Here is a 20,889-nt window from a genome sequence, read left to right on the forward strand (position 1 = left end):
TCCCTCTAGACACTTGAAAATTTCATCACCGAGTCCCTTTAATTCTAGAGACACTGTGATTTAACTGTGTTTAAAGGAGAAAATGACCTACAACTGGTTAAGCTTTCCTTGACTACCCATTAGACACAAAACAATGCTGGATGTTGCAGTGGGAAGGAAGGAAAGAAGGAAGGAAGGAAGGAAGGAAGGAAGGAAGGAAGGAAGGAAGGAAGGAAGGAGGGAGGGGGGAGGGGGGAGGGGAGAGGGGGGAGGGGGGAGGGAGAGGGGGGGAGGGGAGGGAGGGAAGGAAGGAAGGAAGGAAGGAAGGAAGGAAGGAAGGAAGGAAGGAAGGAAGGGTAATACAGGTGAGTAAAGCAATAGAAATCTATTTTTTAAAATCTGTAAATATGTGAGTTCTGTAAGTGATTGTCACACAACTATGACAGCAAGACAACGGAATGATTAATTCTACCTGGGGTAAGGGGTGAGGTGTGGGGGTGGAAAAGGGCTGTTTTACAAAGGAGGTATTTGTAATGGCTGGGCAGGATATTTACTTTGGCCCAAATTGGTTTTGTTGTCTGTTTCTGGTGCAAATCTAATAAGTAACTTAACCCATGAAATAAGAACATTACTAAAACCAATAATTTTCTTTAATCTGAAAACACACACTTTCTTCAGGGTCATTCCATTTCAGCTGCCCATTTCCAGTTATCTCTGGAAGGCGAGGAAAAATTGAATTCTTCTAACACCTTTGGGAAACTGACCTGGTTGGGGTTAGGGATCAGGCGCCAGGACTCAAGCCCAAAACTCTGGGCTTCAGGAACTGCAGGGGATCATTCTGAGATCTGCTCATGGATACCTCACGGGGTGGGGGTGGGGGGTATCTCTCACCTTATTCATCTCCCCTCCCCCCGTAGCCTAGTACTGTACTTGGCACCTAGTAGGCAATCATTTGTCAAACGGATTTTAAGCATTCTCCTTTTTCTCCAATAGAGGACAATCAACCCATCACCACGTTATGCTTCTCTGCCAGCTTAATTTAGCTCTGATCTCAGTAGTTAGGAAAACAGGAGAAAGAATGGGGCCATAGCAGCCTGGGAGTGAAGCTATGCAAGGGGGTGTTAGGAAGAAAGCGAAGGCGGCAGAGGGTGCTAATACTCCCACCTCAGCTCCTCTCCTCCCACGACGAAAGCTCAGCTCCCGCCCCTCTGCGTTCGGACCCCCACCCGGGAGGTGAGAGGGCAGAGCTGGCGAGGCGGTGGCAGGGCTCGCTCACGTTCATTCCCTGCTGCTCTCCCAGTCCCCAGCCTCCTTGCCTCTCCTCCCACCTCCCCAGCCCAGCTTTGGAGGCCATTCCCCTCTAGTGACTGAGTCGATCGCATCTGGACCAGCGGCGCTTCGCCTCCCTCCCGTCTTTGTCTCCTCCTCCTGCGAGGCTCCCGGCCCGGCGCAGGGTCTGCAGCGGCTGCTGCAGCAGCTGGAGCCAACCGTGCCCTGCACGCCGCCCGGCCGCACCGGCGCTGGGTGGAGGCCGGGAGGACGCCGGCGCAGCCACGCACCACCAGCCGGCTCCCGCGCTCCCGCCGCCGGGCACCAGCGCCGCCGCGGGGGGCACCAGCCGCCCAGCCCACCGGCCCGGGGCGGGCGGCCAGGCGGGCAGTCCGGTGCGGGAGCGGCCGCTGCAGTTCTGGCAGAGCCCACACCCCTAGGCATACGCACCCAACGCCTCCTCCCTGCGCCACGAGGATGGAGCTGCCACCCCAGCCCCGGACTGGCGCAAGGTAAGGTGCGGCCGCCTGTTGCTTTTCGCAAAGCGCGGTGTCCCTGTGCCGCGGTGCCTAGGCGGTTCCCCCAGGACCCAGGAGAGAACTATCACACCCCGTCTGAGCCGCGTCCAAACCCCTGCTCCCCTAGGGCAGACCCTTGGAGAGACCCCTCCTGGGAAGGGGGAGTCGACCTCTGCTCTCCTGCAGCTGGCTGCCACGCAATAGTCTGCAAACTTTTGTGCCCCCTCCCTGCGCGGTGCTCACCCCGTGCTGGGCAAGTTGCTCATCCAGTTCGCGCGTGCTCCCTTCCCCCAGTCCTCCTCCTTGCTGTCTACATCTACCCATTTCTCTCTGTGTTCTTGTCAGTCGACTTTCCACTCCCTGCAGCTCCCGCTAGAGAGGCGAGGGTTTGGGACCCAGCAGAGCTCATCCCGCCTGTAGGGGCATTTTAGGAGCCTAGATGGCGGAATAGGACGGGTGGGAAGTGGGGGGAGGCTGCGGCCACGCCTGGGGCTCTGTCCAGAGCGGCAGGAGTAGGTCCCTCCTTGCGACTGCACCCCCAACTCAGTAATGAAACCCTCGGAGGGGCTTGCGGCTGTGCGCCCTGAGAACAGCAAGTGCAGATCCGCGTGGGTGAAGTAAGTGGTTTTGGGAGGGAAAAGGTTGCTCGTGGGGGTAGGGGAGGAAGCTGAGTTTCGGGGATAGAACTGATGGACGGGGGACCAAAATGTTCTGCTAATGTGGGCGAAGGGCCAGTCCCGAGGAGGTCTCTGATAGGCCGGACAAGGGACTTGAGTCCGGAGGGTGCTGGCCCCAGTGTGCAAATACAGGTGGGGGAGGGGCTGGGTACCTGGGAAGCGCTGAGATGAAATGGAGCCCTAGAAGGCCGGCCGGGGACCTTGGGAAGGCAGGCTTCTGGGTGACTGGGATGGGGCTATCTCCCTCTCCAGGAAAGACAAACCTCCCAGAGAGATTCTGAATGCGTTGGTGTCTTGGGCGGTGACTAGGTGGTTTAGACTATGGACCAGGGATGCTTTTCTTGGCTGAAAGAGGACCTTAATCCCCTCCTTCTCAGGCACCCACTTCTACACCTTCCCCTGTCCTCAGCCGGATCTGGAGATCCACGCCCACCTTCCCTGTGGGCTGCTCTGGAGTGAAGAACATCTCCATAGCCGCAGGCTGGGAAGGGGATTCCTGGCCCCCAGGAGAAACATGTGCAGGGTAGGGGGAGAATCCCCAGCACCAGGAGAGTAGACAGGGATCCGAACTGCTTGGAGGAGAGCCGCAAGGGTGGAGGCTGCAGTGGGAGCCACCTTTCCCCCTCCCCTCAGCAAATCGCACCTGGGCGGAGCAGGGGAGTAGGGGAGCCCTGTCGAGCAGGACTGCAGGGTGTGCAGGGCGAAGGGGTGCGGGCATGGGGTGAGGGAAGACCCTGCAGACCCGGAGCCCGCGTGGAGGCGGGCTGTCCACTTTGCAGCCCCCAGGTATATCCTTCTGGTGATTCCAGACGCTTTGGCCAATGCCGGAAGGCGAGCCTCTTTTCTGCTTTGCGCCCCAGCGATCAGGGATGAAAGAGCCTTTGCAGGTGGGGGCCTAGACTGCTGTTGCAAAGAAAGGGGCAGCTCCCGGGGGATCCCATTTATCCTGATGGGGAACACACTGGGCTGTCAAAGGCCTGGACACACGTCATTTAACCCTTCGGTCTTTGAGTTGGTGCACACCCCTCTCCGAGTCGCGCCTTTGGCTGTGAGTCCGGTTCTCTATTATACCTACGAGAGAAGAATTTGGAGGTTGCGTGGATCTAGAGCCCTGTAAAGCCCTTTGGTCCTCCCTGTTCAAATCAACCACGTGCAGGCTTTTAGGGGCACAACCATCTCGCGGTTGCCCTGTAGATGTCTCCTGTTCTCCTCTCTGGTTCCCACTGGGAGAAGCACAGCTCAACGCAGTCCCCCCCCCCCTTTTTTGGCCCCACACCTTGGCCAGACCCTTCCGGAAGAGACGTGGACTTGCAAGGGCTCTGGGGAGGAGTCACGAGGTCCGTCCTCCCATCTTGGGGCACCCCCGGAGTCGAAGCAGCGAGGTCCCTGTAGCCCAGTGGGAAGCTTCAGAGCGCCAAGGAGCAGGAATGGGGATTCCCTCTGCGCCGGGCTCGGGGTGCAGCTGCTGAGCACAAAGGCCACACCCTCACAGGCCAGGCATTGCGAATAGGACAGAATGTTGGCTGCTTCTGAATTACCTGGACACCTGAGGTAGGACCCCTGAATTAAGTCCCTTGGCAAGATTTCGCTTCCGTGCACCAGGGTCCATTGTTTATTGTTGTTGTTGTTGTTTTTCGGGATGCTTATCACCTGTATTTGTGTGCAGGCCACTCACTTTGCAGGTAGAAACAGGTTGGAACGTGTCCTTTGAGAACTCTTGAAGGAAGATTTCAAATCCACATCAGGGTGGTTTTATCACATTGCTGAACTATTCTGGGGAGAGAGGTAGAAATAATAATTGCAGTGCTAGCATTGACTGAGCCCTGCCTCTGTGCCAGGCATTATTCTAGATAGTGTATGTGCACTGCTTTCGTTTGAATCCTCACAACCACCCTAGAAGAGAAAGTTATTTTTCCCATTTTATTGGTGAGGAAACTAAGCCATGGAGAAGTTATTTGCTCGTAGTCATCCAGCCAGTGAGTGGCAGGGCTGGTTTCTCTTGCAAGTAGAGAACACTGGGTGTGTTCCACGCTTCCTGCCCTATTTGGTACTAAAGACCCTTTGTCCACAAGGAAGTGTGGGTGAGGCCTCTAGCCCATTGCTCCAAACCCCAGGGGCATACTGGAAGTACCAGTTCTTGCCAGTGAGCCCCTGTGGTGTGACACTGGGGAGACTGGTGGTACACGTCATCCCCCTCAGAGTCTGTTGGGGTTGATCTGGGTAGGATGGGATCCTGGTACTGAAAGGAGATTTAGGGCACTGTCTGCTGACATTGGACTTCTTTTCTGAACCTTTTGGTAGACATACCCTTTTAAAATGTGAGGAGAAATTGAAGGAGGGACCCAAATGTGAGCAGAGATTTGCTCTGTGGTCACATATTCAAGATATGTATTCTGTAAATGAGTCCCTTTTTAATGATGGACTCCCAGAATATGAGGGCTAAAGGGATCTCAGATATTATCCCTCCCAATGCAGGGGCAAGGAGGAGATTCAGTGATGGGTAAGGCCACTCTGTGTGTTCCTAGTGTAACTACAACTGGAACCGCCGTCTTCTGACCCTGGTCAAAATAAACTGTGCATAAATACATTATGTCCACTGCTGCTGGTTCTCAGCATCTTAACATTAATTAGGGAAAATTAACTAGGGGAAAATATTTGTTAAAAAATAGATCACTTTGCTAATTTTTCATAAATGCCTCAATCAGCATAACCAGAAAAAGTCACTATCATATAATGGGAAAACCACCACAAATTGCCTGTTTTGCCAAAGATTGCAGTAGAATATTTTTATCCTCAAATCCACAAATGTCATTTAACCCCGCACCCTTTTCAGATGATTCTAAATAAAAACTGAATGACGTCTCAGCCATGTTAGTGAAGTTCTGTCGAGTTGGGTAGGTCTGCCTGGCTCCACTTGCGGTCACTGCTGAAAATAAGAGAGAATGTAGTCCATCGAAGGGAAGTCGCCCTTTGAAGCCAACGGCATGTTTTGCTATTATTTCTTCTGGGTTTCTGACCCTTGGATTAAACTTTATTTCGGCTGATGTAAATCTGAGGCAAAACATATTTGGGGTTCCAAGAGGGGAAAACTAGTGCTTTGCCGCTTTCTCGCCCATTGAGCCCCTTTACAAAGGGGACTTTCTCGGGGACTTGGGGATCCCATATACCCCGAGGACATAAATCTGGTTTCTAAGAACATCCCATGCCTTTTCTCTGTGGCTCTGTTACCAAGATGTCCTCCCGCTGGAGACAAGGCAGCAGTCAGCTGCAATAAACTGGGCGGGGGGGGGGGGGTGTTCTCAGAATCACATTAAGGGGGTAAAATTATAGGCAGATGGTGGAAATGTGGTGCACTTATGTCACCTGGAAGAGGATTTTTATCCCTGGTGCTGTGACAAGCCAGGACAGATGCCCTCCAGCAGTAACTCGGGGTGGAGGAGGATGAAATGGGGGTGAGGGGACAGTGCTGCATGGAGGCATGGGGTCAGGACATGGGGCTGGGCTGATCAAGGGCTTTGGTGCGACAGAAATGGCCATGGAGACACGCTTCTCCCTTCCCCTCCTTTCCACCACCTCAACCTGCCATCTGTGTTGGGTTGGCTGATCTAAGTCCCAGTATCCTCAGTTAGCCCAAGGAAGCATCCACTTTCTAGAGAATTCATTAGAAATGCACATTGTTTTTATGTAAGTCGGGGCAAATGTGCGTGGCTGTCACACTCTTCAGGAAAAACCATTAAACATCAGATCAGCTCAGAAAGGTAACCGTCTGAAGGAGGGATACTGGTTTCGTTGGTTTACAGTAGTGTTAGAGAAAAAAAGATGTAACACTGAAATCAGGTATGGCACAATCTAAAGAAATGGTCTTTCAGGCCCCACAGCCAGAGAACCACTTTGCACCTGGGTATACATCTGCTTTCTAATTCCCAGCTTTTCCAGAGAGGATAAGGGAGTTAGCAGTATCCTTAGCCTATGTATGGGGTTTATATCCCCTCTGCTTAGTTCACTCCTGTGCGGTATAGTATGAAAAAGCAAACACGAACTTCTGCTGGGGCACTTTTTGAGCACACATTTATCTTAAATCGTGTGTGTGTGTGTGTGTGTGTGTGTGTGTATGTGTTGACAGTTGTAATAACAATTACTGTTAAGCAACACGCTCTGGGAAAAAGGTTATAAAAAAAAGAAAACTTTTTAAATTTAGAACACAATGAATAACTATGTTTATGCAATGCATAGTATGAATTAAAATTCTCAGTTTGGGCTAGATATTTGAGGATGAAATTTAAAAAATCAAGAACCAGAGCATCTGAACTTGACCTATTTTTAATAATAAGAAAAGCCAAATAATAAGGTTCTGTGGAGTTTGAAGAAGATGTTAGCAAAGGGGGAAAAAAAAGAAACAACAAGATGACTAATGGATTTTATTTTAAGTAAATATATAACAACTTAATCTATATTTAGATTTGAATAACAAGATTAGTAAATTTAGTATTTTATCTGCAGAGTGCCACTTTGATGTGCTTTATTCTACAAGTGATTGGGAACCAGGATGGAAGCTCTTATATCTGATACACCAGTTATAGCTATATATGCTTTATAAAAACTTAGTGAATTAAAACATCACAACATGACACATGAAATTTCCTTTTTACATGAGAATCAAGCCTGCAGTCTTTTCAAGAGCTTAAAGGTTGGAACACACTATTCCCCAAAGGAAATACACCAATAGTAAGGGCCCTATAATTCACTTAATAAAAATAATTGAATAAATATTAAAAAGAACCTGATAAAAAAAAAAAAAGTGTTTTTCTTTAAGAGGATAAATGAACGGAGCAGCAAAATTTATAAAATGTATGGGGCTTTATTGTATCCTAAGCTCTCTGAACTACTTTTTATGTTAACAGTTATCCAATGCAGGTGTCCGCACACTTTCGTTTTTATAGAAGGCTTTGTGCCTTTGATTGCAAATAAAATGGAAACAGATATACAAAATAAAATATTGTGAGTCATTCTCACGCACGGAGTAACACTTGATAAAACTAAGTATATTTTCAAATGCGGATTGGTTTCCTTTTTTCTCCTTCCGTTCTTCCTTCTTTTCTTCTTTTTGAGGTCATTGATCGAATTTGCGGTCTGCATGTGAGTATTCAGTACCTGCCTGGGACAGACGGCCTTTTCAGGACAGATATTTCCCCTGGTGAGGGCAGGGGAAGGTACTGTGCACTTGTGTATTTGCCCAAAGCTAAAACACAAAGGCCATGGTGTCACCCTGGCTTTTTCTCTAGTCTCCCTACGGCAGCTCTCCTTTATTATCATTATTGTTTTCTTTTATTCCTCACCCAAGGATATTTTTCTATTTGTCATTAGATAGAGTGGGAGGGAGGGAGAGAGAAAGAGACAGAGAGAAACATCGATGTGATAGAGACGCATTGACGGGTTGCCTCCCGCAAGACCCTACGAGGGCTGGGGACGAACTGCAACCGAGGTATGTGCCCTTGCCCGGAATCGAACCCGCGACTTATTGGTCCGTGGGCTGACACTCCAACCACTGAGTCAAACCGGCCAGGGCAGCAGCCCTTTAGAACTGATTTCCGTATAGGCCTGCTACAGAGGATGCCTGTTCGCAGTGACTAAGTGCACTTTCCTCTTGCTAGACTGGGAACGGTGCAATGCGAAGGACCCGGCCCATCTGCTGACCCCCCCCCCCCCCGGTCTGGTGGTCAGGAATTATCAAGAAGCAATGTTTTCCATCCTTTCTCCAAATTATATTCAAACTTGAATTTGCAACATTATGTGGCCTTCTGCTGCAATGTGTTTCATAGCTGTTTATTCAGGTCTGTCTGGAAACAATTTCTAGAAACAAAATGAATACCCTTCCCTAATGGAAGGGAGAGTATACACTCTGGTGCCCAAAGTATCTGCTACAAAACTCATGAAAGGGGTGGCTGATGGCCAACTGGGTCAGAAGGGCCCAGAGAGGTGGCAGAGAAGCAGAGGGTGTGAGAGTCAGAGGAAATGGGGGGGGGGGGTAAGAAGAGAGGCAGGCCGTCGGGGAAAACAAACCACCCAAAGGAAGAGAAACCAGTGCTTGGCACAGGAAGATGAAGAGACATCTGAGAATAAGCTGAAACTGAAGGATAAGAAAAAGAAAGGCCTAAAAAATAAGAAAAGGTAAAGAAAGCTGATAGGAATGATAAAGAAGAAGAGATGTGTAAGGAAAAATAATGTAGCCAAGTAATTCCTCATGGTCTAGGTAACTCAAAGCCAGCCTAGCCCTGGCCGGTTTGGCTTAGTGGTTAGAGCTTCGGCCTGCGGTCCAGAGACACCCGGGTTCGGTTCCCGCTAAGGGCATGTACCTCGGTTGTGGTTTGTCCCGGGCCCTGGTTGGTCGTGTGGGTGGCAACCACTCAGTGTGTCCCTTTCATGTCGATGTCTCTTTCTCTCTCTCTCCCTCACACTCTATCTGAACAAAAAATGGAAAAATGTCCTCGGGAGAGGATTAAAGAAAAAATTTTAAAAAGGCAGCCTAGCTGCTCAGCTAGAGAACAGGGTCTCTTTCTCACATTCCCCTGTCCCTTGTCAATGTGGCTTCTCCGTCACCAGGTCAAGGGCTCTTAATCCTCTGCCCCCAGAATAATGTGTTTAAACGTTTAAATGTAACATGTAAGATTATAGGACAAATTTTATTGAGATAATGACAAAGAATATATAAGATATTGTGACCTATTCATGTCATCAGAACAAGATCTAATGGTGGGACCAGTGGCTGCCGTCATTTTGAAGGAGGGATGAGCATGAATTCGCTGCGAGATCACTACAGGGACTGTGTTATGATGTAAAAGTATCTGATATTTAATGTTGACAAAAGCGTTGGGACTGCTACTGAATCTGAGGTTCGGGGCCTGCATTCATAATAAAAGGAAATGCTGAGTTGTTGCTCAATGTTAGCAAGCAGATTTGTGACTGTCTTCCACTTGAGTTCATGGATCCCTTGAATTCTACTGATAGGTGCCTTGGAGGTCTGCGACCCTGTCTAATGTTCCATCTACAGCTGGTGTAATTTTGAGAGTGATAGGGATCAGAGTTGTTACCCTAAGACAGCAGGTGTGAATTGGGACGGGGCTGGGAAAATTGTAACAGCAGCCTGTCCCCCTCCGAGGTCTTTCTCCCCAGACCAGTTTTCACTTCTCTGACCCAAGGAACTGCCTTCCTCTGCCTTATTCTTGGGGACGATGGTTGTGGACACTGCCTGGCATTTAGCTTTAGCTGAAAGAGGGCCACCTGTCAGGGCCAGAGTCGGCTGCGGGCTGCCTTTGTAAGAACTGGAAGATGGGCTTCATCGAGCAGCAGCTCTGACTTCGGGCTGGGTGAACACTGGGGTGTACTCTAGTTTCCAGTGGCGCAGTGCCTGGAGCCTTGGCCAGTTGCACCTGAAGTGAAGTTCAGCGATCAGACTCCACTGCATTTCAGCCAGAAGTTTGAACTTCCCCTCTAACAAGTTTTTTTCAAAGCAGAGCGGCCACAATGGCTTTGCCGGTTTACTTCCTGTCCCTGCCCGCTTCCTAGTCCTCAGGAAATGGCTTCAGTACAGCCAGGTGGACGGAAAGGCCAGGATCTAGAGAATTCTTAAACGGGACAATAAGGACTTCGAGGGATAGGGAGGGGACAGTGGCCATGCAGTGTTTTCTAAACAGATGGCTCATATTGTCCCGTGGTGGGGGGAGGATGGCAGGATGTCCCTGCTCCCGGACATCATCGTGTTCCTCTCTGTTCTAACTGGTGAAGTGGAACCTGCTCAGGAGAAGAGAAAGATCTTTTAAGAAAGCCTTTGGCTGTGCAGGGGGCAGGCAACATCTCGGGGAACATTCTCTTTGTGCACGTAGAGTGTCTGACTGGGAACCAGGCGCCCTGGTTTCAGTGCCAGAGTTGGTTCTAACCAGCTGGGTGGCTTTGGGCTGGTTGGGTTGCCTGCCTGCCACTCCACTTCCCCAGGAAGAGGACGGAAGCTCAGAGGTGCCTAAAGCCCATCCCAGCTCTATGGCCTGCGATGTCAGAGATGGGCCTGCCCTGTGAGATGTGCACTCCGTGTGGTGGCTCCTCTGTGTAAGCGGGTGCAGATGCCCTCCTTTGCTTAGCTCCCCCCCTCCCCCGTGCCACAGGGCCTGTGATGATAGACGAGCACTAGGTCCAGACACCTGGAGCACTTCTGGGAGCCTGGAATAAGGGGATGCGAGTGGGGAAGTGGAGGTAAAAGTGACCGATACAGGGACAGAATAGAAAGAAATGGAACCACTGATACATTTCCTTTTGCAATAATTGTTACTCAGGGAAGATGAGTAGGGGTTTCTAGAATTTTGACTGTGTGTCCATCTTGTATCCAACTCTTTATAACTATGACTCACGTCACTGCCTATTCACAACTTTAATTTTAAAAATATTTTTTTTCTTTATTGATTTTTAGAGAGAGAGGAAGGGAGAGGGAGGGAGATAGAAACATCAATGAGAGAGAACATCAACTGGCCGCCTCCTGCATACCCGTCACTGGGAATTGGGCCCACAACCTGGGCATGTGTCCTGACTGGGAATCAAACCGGTGACCTCTTGGTGCACGGGTCAATGCTCAACCACTGAGCCACACTGGCCGGATCACAACTTTAATTTTTAAAAAAAATTTTTTTCTTTATTGATTTTAGAGAGAGATGAAGGGAGAGGGAGAGATAGAAATATCAGTGAGAGAGAACATTGACTGGCTGCCTCCTGCATGCCCCACACTGGGTATTTGGCCCACAACCTGGGCATGTGCCCTGACCGGGAATCGAACTGGCAACCTCTTGGTGCATGGGCTGACGCTCAACCACTGAGCCACACCAGCCGGGCCCTATTAGCAACTTTTAAATGACTTCTGGTTGCGTAGAGGAGGATTGCATCCTTGGTAGGGTTCAGTGGGTCCTTTGTCACCTGGCCCTGCCTGTCACTTCGCCTGTCATTTTCCATGGCATATCCTACACCCTGGCGTGTTAGTACTGGCTAGTACAGGCAACTGTTCCCGTGTCCTCTCTCCAACTCTGTCTTAGTGACATCATGTTGGTAGTCTGAAATCAGCTGTGCTAGGATACACCATGGAAACCACCAGACTGACAAAGCAGCGCTTTGCTCCCCCTGAGAGTCTGTTGTTAAAATTTACCAACACAGAGCACTGCCCCCGCCTCGCCAAAAGACTTGAAGTCTCTACAACAGAAAGTGCTCCTTCCCATTCCCCATTCCTGGTGGTTCATCTGCCCTTCCTCCTTTTCTCTCTTCTTCTGTCCCTCCCTTCCATCTGTCCACCAACAACCATCCCAGGAGGAGGGAAGTCATCTGAGCACAGGCATGGAGGAGGGGACAGCATGGCCTGTTAGAGTTTTGTGTGGCTGAGCATGGGATCATGGAGGGAGAGGCAGGGGTCTTTGATTATATTTGGGTTCTCGAAAGATCCACAGGGAAGTGAGCCCCGGTACCCTCTTTCAGTTCCTGCACCAGTGCAGGTCAGGCCTCTGGATTAAAAAAAAAGGTAGAGCCCTGGCCGGTTTGGCTCAGTTGTTAGAGCATTGGCCTTCAGTCTGGAGAGACCCGGGTTCGGTTCCCGCTAAGGGCATGTACCTCGGTTGCAGTTTGTCCCTGGCCCTGGTTGGTCGGGCGGGTGGCAGCCACTCGATGTGTCCCTTTCACGTCGATGTTTCTCTCTCTCTCTCTCTCTCTCTCTCTCTTCCTCTCTCTCCCTCCCACTCTATCTGTGCAAAAAATGGAAAAATGTCCTCAGGTGAGGATAAAAAAAAAAGGTAGAAATCCAGATTTATTTATTTATTTATTTATTTATTTATTTATTTATTTATTTATTTATTTATTTTTATCCTCACCCGAGGACATTTTTCCATTTTTTGTTCAGGTAGAGTAGGAGGGGGAGAGAGGAACAGAGAGAGAGAGAAACATCGACGTGAAGGGACACATCGAGTGGCTGCCACCCGCACAACCGACCTGGGCCGGGGACAAACTGCAACCGAGGTATGTGCCCTTAGCGGGAACCGAACACGGGTCTCGGGACCGCAGGCCAACGCTCTAACCGCTGAGCCAAACTGGCCAGGGCAGAAATCCAGATTTTTATGTGAAAGCTTCTAATGTTTAACGGTAGAATTGATTCAATTAAAAACAAAACACGTCCACAGGCTCTGTTCAGCCTCCTGCAGAGAGTGGAGCCCTAGGTTCCCAAGCTTGTGCAAAGATAAGATCTACAACTGGAATTGCTACTTTTGAATAGAGTTCTGCCATGAGCTGCATGACCACAGGTGAGAGGCCTAAGCTCTCTGAGGCCTGGTTTTCTGCCATATTTCTTGTCCTATGTGCCTTGCTGTGAGGAGCCTTTGGACTATGGAGATGAAATCCCTTGCAAAGAACCAGCCACACGTTCCGGCTGCTGTGGCAGAGCCGTACACTCAGTGCAGCCCCAAGACTTACGTGAGTCACCCAAAGATACCGAATGTCCCCACCTGCCTTTTTAATTTTAACAATAGATGGGGGAAGAGACATGTAGGAGTAGTCTTTCCCCTCCTTCTGTTAAAAACATCCTCAGGAGCTTGACTTTCCATTGTGGAAGGCTGTGTGTCCGAGATCCAGCTGGAAGTTATTGATTGCTTCTGCCTGAGTCCAGGATCACGGGAAGAGGTGCAGGCCCCCTCTGTGGGGGGCGGGGGGGGGGTGTTGATTGTTTCTTTGAGGAGAGGGAGGACTCTCTGAGAAAGGTCAGCTCTAGGTGTTAGTCTAAATCATGTCTAAATCTGCACCTGCATTTGTGTAATTTCCCCTCTTTTGATCTCTCGCAGTTCCAGGCTGGCTTTGATCATGCAGGCTTTTAAGGGGATGGTCAGACCTTAGAAGAGTCAAATTATTTCTCGTTGAGAGGCTGAGCTTGGGGAACGCTGGTGCTCACCCAGCAGAGAGGTGGCTTTGCCTCCAGCCTACTTCATCAAGCCCGGTCAAAAGCTCTGTGTGACTGCAGCTTCGCGAAAACCTAGGCTTGTTGTAATACATTAAATGTTGGTGTTATTCTTACGTTGTGTTGTCTTCATGCGTTTTGTTGGATTGCCTGATTGAACTTGATCCTGAGAAGCTTCAAAGATGCAGGCCGGCCCTGCAGGACGGATACCTGGTTTACACACGCACAGCAGTTGTGGGTTTTGGCCCCGCTGCACAGATCTCACCACCTCTGCTTCAGAGCTGACCCAGACTCAATGTCTAGTTCATTCTCTTCCGCGCCCTCGGACACCTGGGCCCTCGGTACCGCGGTCTGACGCTGCTGTAGCTGTCATCCCCTGTGGGTGTCCGGGGCCCTATCTCCCTTATCCACCACAGGAGCTGAACCCCAGAGGAGCCAAGGTCCTATTCTAGATAGATTGGAAACCTTTAGTTATATTGAATGAACATTACAAGTGGAATAACACATTAGTTGTTAAGAAAGTGTCGAAGCCCTAACTCCTAATGGGCTAATATATGAAGGAGGAGCTTTGGGGAGGTAATCAGATTTAGATGAGTCCATGAGAGTGGTGACCTCCTGATGGGATCAGTGTCCTGATAAGAAGAGACCCCAGAGCTTGCGTCCACTCTTTCTACCTACAAGCACAGAAGGAAGGCCACGCGAGGAAACAGCAGAGCATGGCCTTCAGGGTCCTCACGAGACACTGATGTTGCTGGCACCTTGGTCTTGGACTCCGAGTCTCGAGAACGGTGAGAAGGAAATTCCTGTTCTACGCAGTCGATGGCATTTTGTCTTGGCAACTCAAGCTGACTACACAGGAAGTTCCTGTAGCTTTCCTAGCCACCTTATGAATCATCTCATTGAACAAAATTGTGCCTGTGTTTGTACCACTGTACCTGATGTTCCCCACCGGCCCTGCACACGGTGCACATGGTAGGCCCTGGCTAGCTACTTGTCGAATGAATGACTGAACACTAATAAATGGAGTGAAAACATACAGTTTATAAACAGACATTTGGAAAACCATTCAAATGTTGGGGATTTCCTGAAAGCATGGTTTGAGATGAAGAAAAATTAATTTGTAAAGTATACTGTAAAAATAAATTTGTAAAGATGTGTGTGGATATGTGTGTGTGTGTGTGTGTATCACCAAGATTTTAACAGCCTGAACTTTTTTACCAGCTCACCCCACGGAGATGTAATGATAGTAAAATAAATACAGTCAGCACGGTTTCCTGTTTACCCAGCATGCAAGCAAATGAGGCCGAGTTAGGCTGCTGACCTACCGAAACTTAATTAACTTAAGGTTAGCAAAATAAAAAGTAACTTATTTATAGGAGAATCATAGCACTTTGATATAGGAAAGTACTTCTGAGCTACCTTTCTGTTTTACACCCCAATAGGCAGGCGGCCACAGAAGGGCGTGATTTTTCTGAAAACACGGTGGCTTTGGGTTTCTCCTTGTCTGTCTAAGAAATCCCAGACACTACGGGAAGTTTGCTCCATGGCTGTGCATTTGAGAATGGGGAAGCTATTTCCTCAAGATGCTATTCATCTTTATTCATATCTGGGTGCAGATGAGTTCAGAATGTGTGGGTGTGGGATCCGAAGAGTCTGAAGTGCTTAGGTAACAGTTGGTGTGCCAGTTGTATAAAGAAGAACATGTATTGACACTATTACATTGTGAGCTGAATCTTGTTTTTGGTGTTTAAAAAAAAAAAAAAGAACAGAATCTCTACAAGCAACAGCATGGTTTTAATGCTGGGGTGTTTCCAAAAGCCAGGACGCCAGTGTTGAGACATAGGGCCTCCTGGATGCGTCACTGCCTAGCCCGAATTTACCGTGGAAGCCCTGCTCAGCTTTCTTAGGTGGAAGGTGCTGCTGTGTTTCTAAATATAGATGCATATTGTATTCAACTGACAGAGGAAATTAGCTTCAGTAATAATAACAGACAAGACTTTAGTTCACGTTTCACATTGAAGGTAGAAGAGTCAACTGGTTTCTAGGAAAATTAATGGTAATTTATTGAGTTACTAGGAAGCTACTTCTTGCCTTCCGAGCTTCAAAACCTCTAAGTCATCATCAGCTTCAAGGGCTTTTGCATGTGAAGTTGTGCACCATGACTTTTTTTTTAAAAGTCATGTTTCTTTCTCTACGTGTGTGCACGCGCACACACACTGACGATAGAGAAGGAATACAGAGAAACCTTCCTTGCACTCAGTTGTGGGTGGGATGGGAAGTGGGAGCATGACTGTGACCAGTGCAAGGTGACATGTGTGGGTCCCGCATGCAGCAGGCGTCTCTGGTTGGAAACACATGGCTCTTCGGGGTCCGAGATTAATGATGCCTAGGGCAGGAGGTTTCATTTAACTGCTTTTCCTTTCGGCAGTCTAGAGAGACCTATGTTCCCCCTTCTCATTTTTTCAAAATGTAAAATCAGTATTTCTTCATTTCTTTACATGAAATGTAAAATTATTTTTAAATGTAAAAATTTAAGTACAGAAGATTACAAAAACAAATGAAAAATCCACAAAACACTGATTCTCACAGACCTGACAGTATTTTGCATGACCTATATCTCTGCCCAATCCGTCAAAAATATTTTTAAAATTACTTTAAATAACACTTCAGTACTTAACTTAGCCACCAGACACGTTTGAACTTGCCTGGTCCGGATGTGTAACCCAATGCCTCTCATATTTCAAAAGACAGTGATACCTTTTGAGAATGTAAAATTCTCATTGGTTTTATTCAGTTTTGCAAAATTGGAACAAATAATTTAAATGGCTGAGTTCTTTTCTTGTGTCCATAAAGAACACACAAGTGTAGGTAGGGAAGACGATAAAACACCTTAGATGTCTGGGTCCCAGGGAGAAGGTGCACCTGCCCCATTTTGAGATGACCAGATGAGAAGCTGACCCATAGTTGCCTCTGTATATTATGCGGGGCTATCATCAGAAGAATTAACTCTAATGATCTTAAAGTCATGATGTGTATAAATGATAGTTCAGGATTTCTGGGACACGTGTGCTGTCATATGAAAACAAACAAACAAAAAGCTGAGATTTTTATGGGGTGACATGATAGGTACTGATAATAGTAGTGTACTCTGTTGCTTGCCTTTAAAAGGTAAGGAAATCTCAAGTTCCCATTTGCAGTCAATGGAAAAAAATCAGAAAAGACGATCCACAGTTGTGGATCCTCTACATTCCAGCTATGGCCACACTGGGAGCCCACGGACCCTGAGTTAAAAACCTCAGTCTCAGTGTGAGAGTCAACACCAGGTAACATGGAAACCAACAACCAAAGCAGTTTTCAGACAGCTGAGACCGTAGAAGGGATTATAAAAGAATGTCATTTGCTGTTTGATAAATTATCTAGATTGACCATGCCCGAGCTAAACCTAGGGAGTGTGGTTAGCTTCAAAACTGGCCCCTTTCGAGAGAGATGCTGTTGCCTTTATTCAAAATAGTATTGGGTCTTTTTGGGGAGGCAGTAGTGAAATGTTTTGAATATTCTCATCAATGTTAATTCTCAAACTTTTGGAGTGGGTCTGGTGTTTTTAAATAAGCCAAAGTCATTTGAAGTAAGGCTGCTGAATGAAAAGGGTAATCAAGGTGTGCAAACGTCAGACTGGGACTTGAAATCCTAAGGCTTCTATTTGGAAGGGGCGCATCAGCCACCCTGAAGTCGGCTCCCCAGTGGGTGGAGGAGGGAGGGGATGAGACCCTGAAAAAATTGCATTTCCAAAGTGAGTGTGTCCTTGGAGTCAGCCTCTAGCCTCTGAAGGGCCTTCATTTCCCTCTATAAAGTAACTTTCCAAGATGATTTCAAAGTATTTAGTGACAATATTCGATAGTCACATTCTACACATTCTTCATTAGAACTTTCCAATAGAAATATAATCTTAGCTACTTATGTAACTTAATATTTTCCTATAGCCACATTAGACATGTAAAACAAAAAAGATGAAATTAATTTTAATAATATATTTTACTTAACCCAATAGATCCAAGATTATCACTATAACATAGAGTCAAACGAAAATGTATTGAGTTATTTTCTCATACTGAGTCTTTGAAATCCGGTAGGTATTTTATACTCCCAGCACATTGCTCTTGGGTACTGAATTTTCATCAGAAACACTTGACCTGAATTTAGAATTCATAAAATGTACAGTTGAAAAAGCAGATTTACCTATCCAGTTTGTTTCAACTTTACTTAAATGTTTTCCAGTTACTGAATCGAGTGTTTGTTTTTGGATTTAACTTTAAATTATTCACAAGCAAAATGAAACATTTGGGTCCTCCGTCTCACCAGCCACACAATGGGTGGGGCAACTGGAGAGGGGTCCGTGAGCTCAGTGGGGACAGTTAAACTCTGGGAAAATTGGGAGAAGATGCTCTTTTTCAGTTTTTTGTCCTTTCTATGATTCAGTTCTTTTAGTTTGTCAATTCCGTATTTTTCCAAAAGTTTCCTCTCTTCTCCTTTTGTATACCCCCCCCTAAAGGGCCTTTCCTTATGCGTACTTATCATTTAAATCAAGTTCACCATATGGTCTCTGCTTTGTAGATGGATGGTTCAGGGGTGAGTGTGGATGAGTAGAGAAGACAAGAAGTTAATGTCCCTGCCCCAGGTGCTTATGATGAGGCAGTTAGGCCAGAGGAGTCAGCCCTACTGGACACCCACCACTGTCAAAGCACCGCAGATTCTGAAGATTGGGTGGAGCCCAGCAAACTGCACTTTTATCAAGTCTTCCTTGCTTTCCTTCCCTCCCCCTACCCAGTGATTCAGAACAGCCTAACTTAAGAATCACTGCCCTGAGCAGACTTGTCCCAGGATATTCTTTGTGCTGTGTGGTTTATAAGATGTATTCCCAGGACCCCCTTCATCAGAATGTTATGTTAAATGGAAGGGGTCTAGGCCCTGTCCTAAACCAGCTAAACCAGAGTATCTGAAATAGGCACATCATCTCGATATGTCAAGGTTGCAGGTTCGATCACCGGTCAGGGCACATACAGGAATCAGCCAATGAATGTATACGTAAATGGAACAACAAGTCAATGTTTCTCTCTCTCTCCCTCTCTCTCTCAAATCAATAAAAAAAATAAAATTGCTACTCCATTAGACACGAGGGGAAGGATACCTGGAGACTTAGTAGGAGTTAGGTTGTGGACAGGGAAGCAGAGCTGTCGTGATGACATGGAATCATGGATACACTGGAAGGATCTGACCTTGCAGAGTCGGGGGACCTGCTGGGCCTTCAGAGGTCTGGCCGGACACAGGTGGAGGAACAGAGAAGAATCCCTGAGCAAGGACCATGAAGGGAGCTGACAAGGAGGTGGACAGAAGGCGCTGCCCGGCCGCTGATGGTGGTAGGGCAGCAGGTCAGAGGGGCGAAAGCAAGTCTGAGAGGAGGGGAAGAAAGGATATACTGGAACCTGTGCTTGGAGAAGAACCGGGTGTTCTTTCTCCAGGAGCTGCGCACAGACTCAGCGGCTAAGGGTAGAAACCTGGCGGGAGCTGGGGCAGATGTGAGCGGCCTCTGCCCTGGCCAGTGAGGTCAGTTAGATGACCAGGGACAACGTGTAGGAGCTGCCACAGTGCCTTTCACGTGTAACGCTGAGATGTCACTCCTGCTTCTAAATTTCACACAGATTTCTACGGTGACCAACCTTAATGTGAACCTCACAGGTGAGGCGATTCCAGGAAACCTGGTCAAACGGAACCACGTGGACACAACACAAAACCCATGTGGTTGGCTCAGGAAACCTATGCTGGGGGTGGCTGGCTGGGACGTAGGGTGTATTGGGGTGGTAGTCAGGTGGTAAGGTGGGTGACAGCCCTTGTGAAGAGAGAAAGCTGCAGTGGTGGGTCTTGAAGGCCTTGCTAAATATTAGGGACCTTATCCTCTGGTTAGCAGTGGTTTATAAATCGAGGAGTAACATGATAGAATGAGCTCGCTTTAAGAAAATAATTCAGGCAGTGGTGCTCAAACTTTCTGGTGTCGTAAACCTAGATGCTCAGCAGTTATTGAGAATTCCCAAAGAGTTTTAATTGTTGTGGGTAATATTATTCATATTTACCATATCAACAATTAAAACATGTTTGCTGATTCATTAAAAATCGCAATAAACCCGTTACATTTTTCATGAAAATAATTTGTTTTCCAAAACAAAAGTTCAGTGAGAAGTTCACTTTGCCTTTTGCACATCTCCTTAGTGTCTGGCTTACCAGATGACAGTGTCTCTCATGCAGTCATCCTGTTGTGATATCCACGTCAGAGAGACTTCTGGAAACTCCGCTGAACACTTGTGATAGGATAAGAGTAGAAGAGGCAACTCACATCTCTAACGTTATGATGTAATACTATGGAAACAGTCTATACATGTGTGCAGTCAAGTCATGTCTACAATGTTACAGATACAGTCTCATCCTGTGTGGGTTTCGGGGACCTCTAGGAGTCCCTGGACCACCCTTTGAGAGCCATTCATGCAGAGGGTGGCGTGGTGGGCAGGCAGTGCACAGGGGTGCAGGACAGAGATCTTGTAACAGTGTTGGAGAGGACAATGGGACCTGCACCAAGGCATAGCTGCCAAGAAGGAGAAGTGAGGATGAAGAGGGATGCTCAGGAGACAGATGCCATAGATCTTAGTAACCAATTAAGTGTGAGAACAAAAGAGAGGAGACAGTCCCTGAAAATATCCTGAGCCAGTGAATGGCTGGATATCTACAAGCCACAGGTGTGGGATGGTCCTCAACCCATCCCTGAGCCAGCCTTCTATTCCACAATGATTTGATCCGAGGTGGAAAGGAGGTGGACAGCCAAGCCCTAGAATAATTATCGGAGGGGGGGGGGCCTAAATCTGAATTTTTATAGTATGATCATACATTGGTAGAACTTGGTATGGCCAGAGTTACTAAAAGCATTTGAGTTGGGCTGGCCCAGTCTGTACAGTTCACACATGCAGGGACACAGAGGATGGCTGTTTGGTAAGTAACAAAGATGATAAGGGTGAGGTTTGGCAAGTGATCTTCTCTTTGAGGGTGGACACATTTGTGGTTGAAAGGAAAATTAGGATAGGCTCAGATGTGGTTTTACCTATATATGTGTAATGTGTACACATATATATGTGTGTGTATACATATATATACACACATATATATGTATACACATATATGCATGTGTATAAATATGGTTTCATATATGTATATGGTGTATATGTATAGATGGTTTTATATATAAATGGCTGTATAGGCTCAGGCCCCAGCATGGGGAATGGAGTGAAGTGGTCTGAGCATCTGAAGTCGTGGATAAAGTTCCTGGTTTGCCACCACCTGGTAATGTGACCTTGGACAACCCACTAAGTGTTTCTGGGCCTCTGTCTCCTTCTGGGAAATGTAGAGGGTGTGAAATATCAGTAATCCTGTGATCCGATAT

At 47.6% G+C, this 20,889-nt stretch overlaps 1 protein-coding gene across 2 annotated transcripts in view; it reads left to right on the forward strand.

Annotated features, from left to right (window-relative positions):
- Positions 1 to 1,310: 1,310 nt before the first annotated feature.
- Positions 1,311 to 20,889, forward strand: part of LRRC3B (leucine rich repeat containing 3B) — an 80,651-nt gene continuing 61,072 nt past the window's right edge. The window contains exon 1 of one of the 2 annotated variants that reach the window (XM_036267127.1): positions 1,311 to 1,760. The gene's annotated coding sequence lies outside the window, so the exon portion shown is untranslated. The remainder of the gene's footprint in view (positions 1,761 to 20,889) is intronic. The other variant, XM_036267126.1, reaches the window with a different exon arrangement.

Source organism: Molossus molossus, unplaced genomic scaffold, assembly GCF_014108415.1.
Source record: "Molossus molossus isolate mMolMol1 unplaced genomic scaffold, mMolMol1.p scaffold_m16_p_18, whole genome shotgun sequence".
NCBI lineage: Eukaryota > Metazoa > Chordata > Mammalia > Chiroptera > Molossidae > Molossus > Molossus molossus.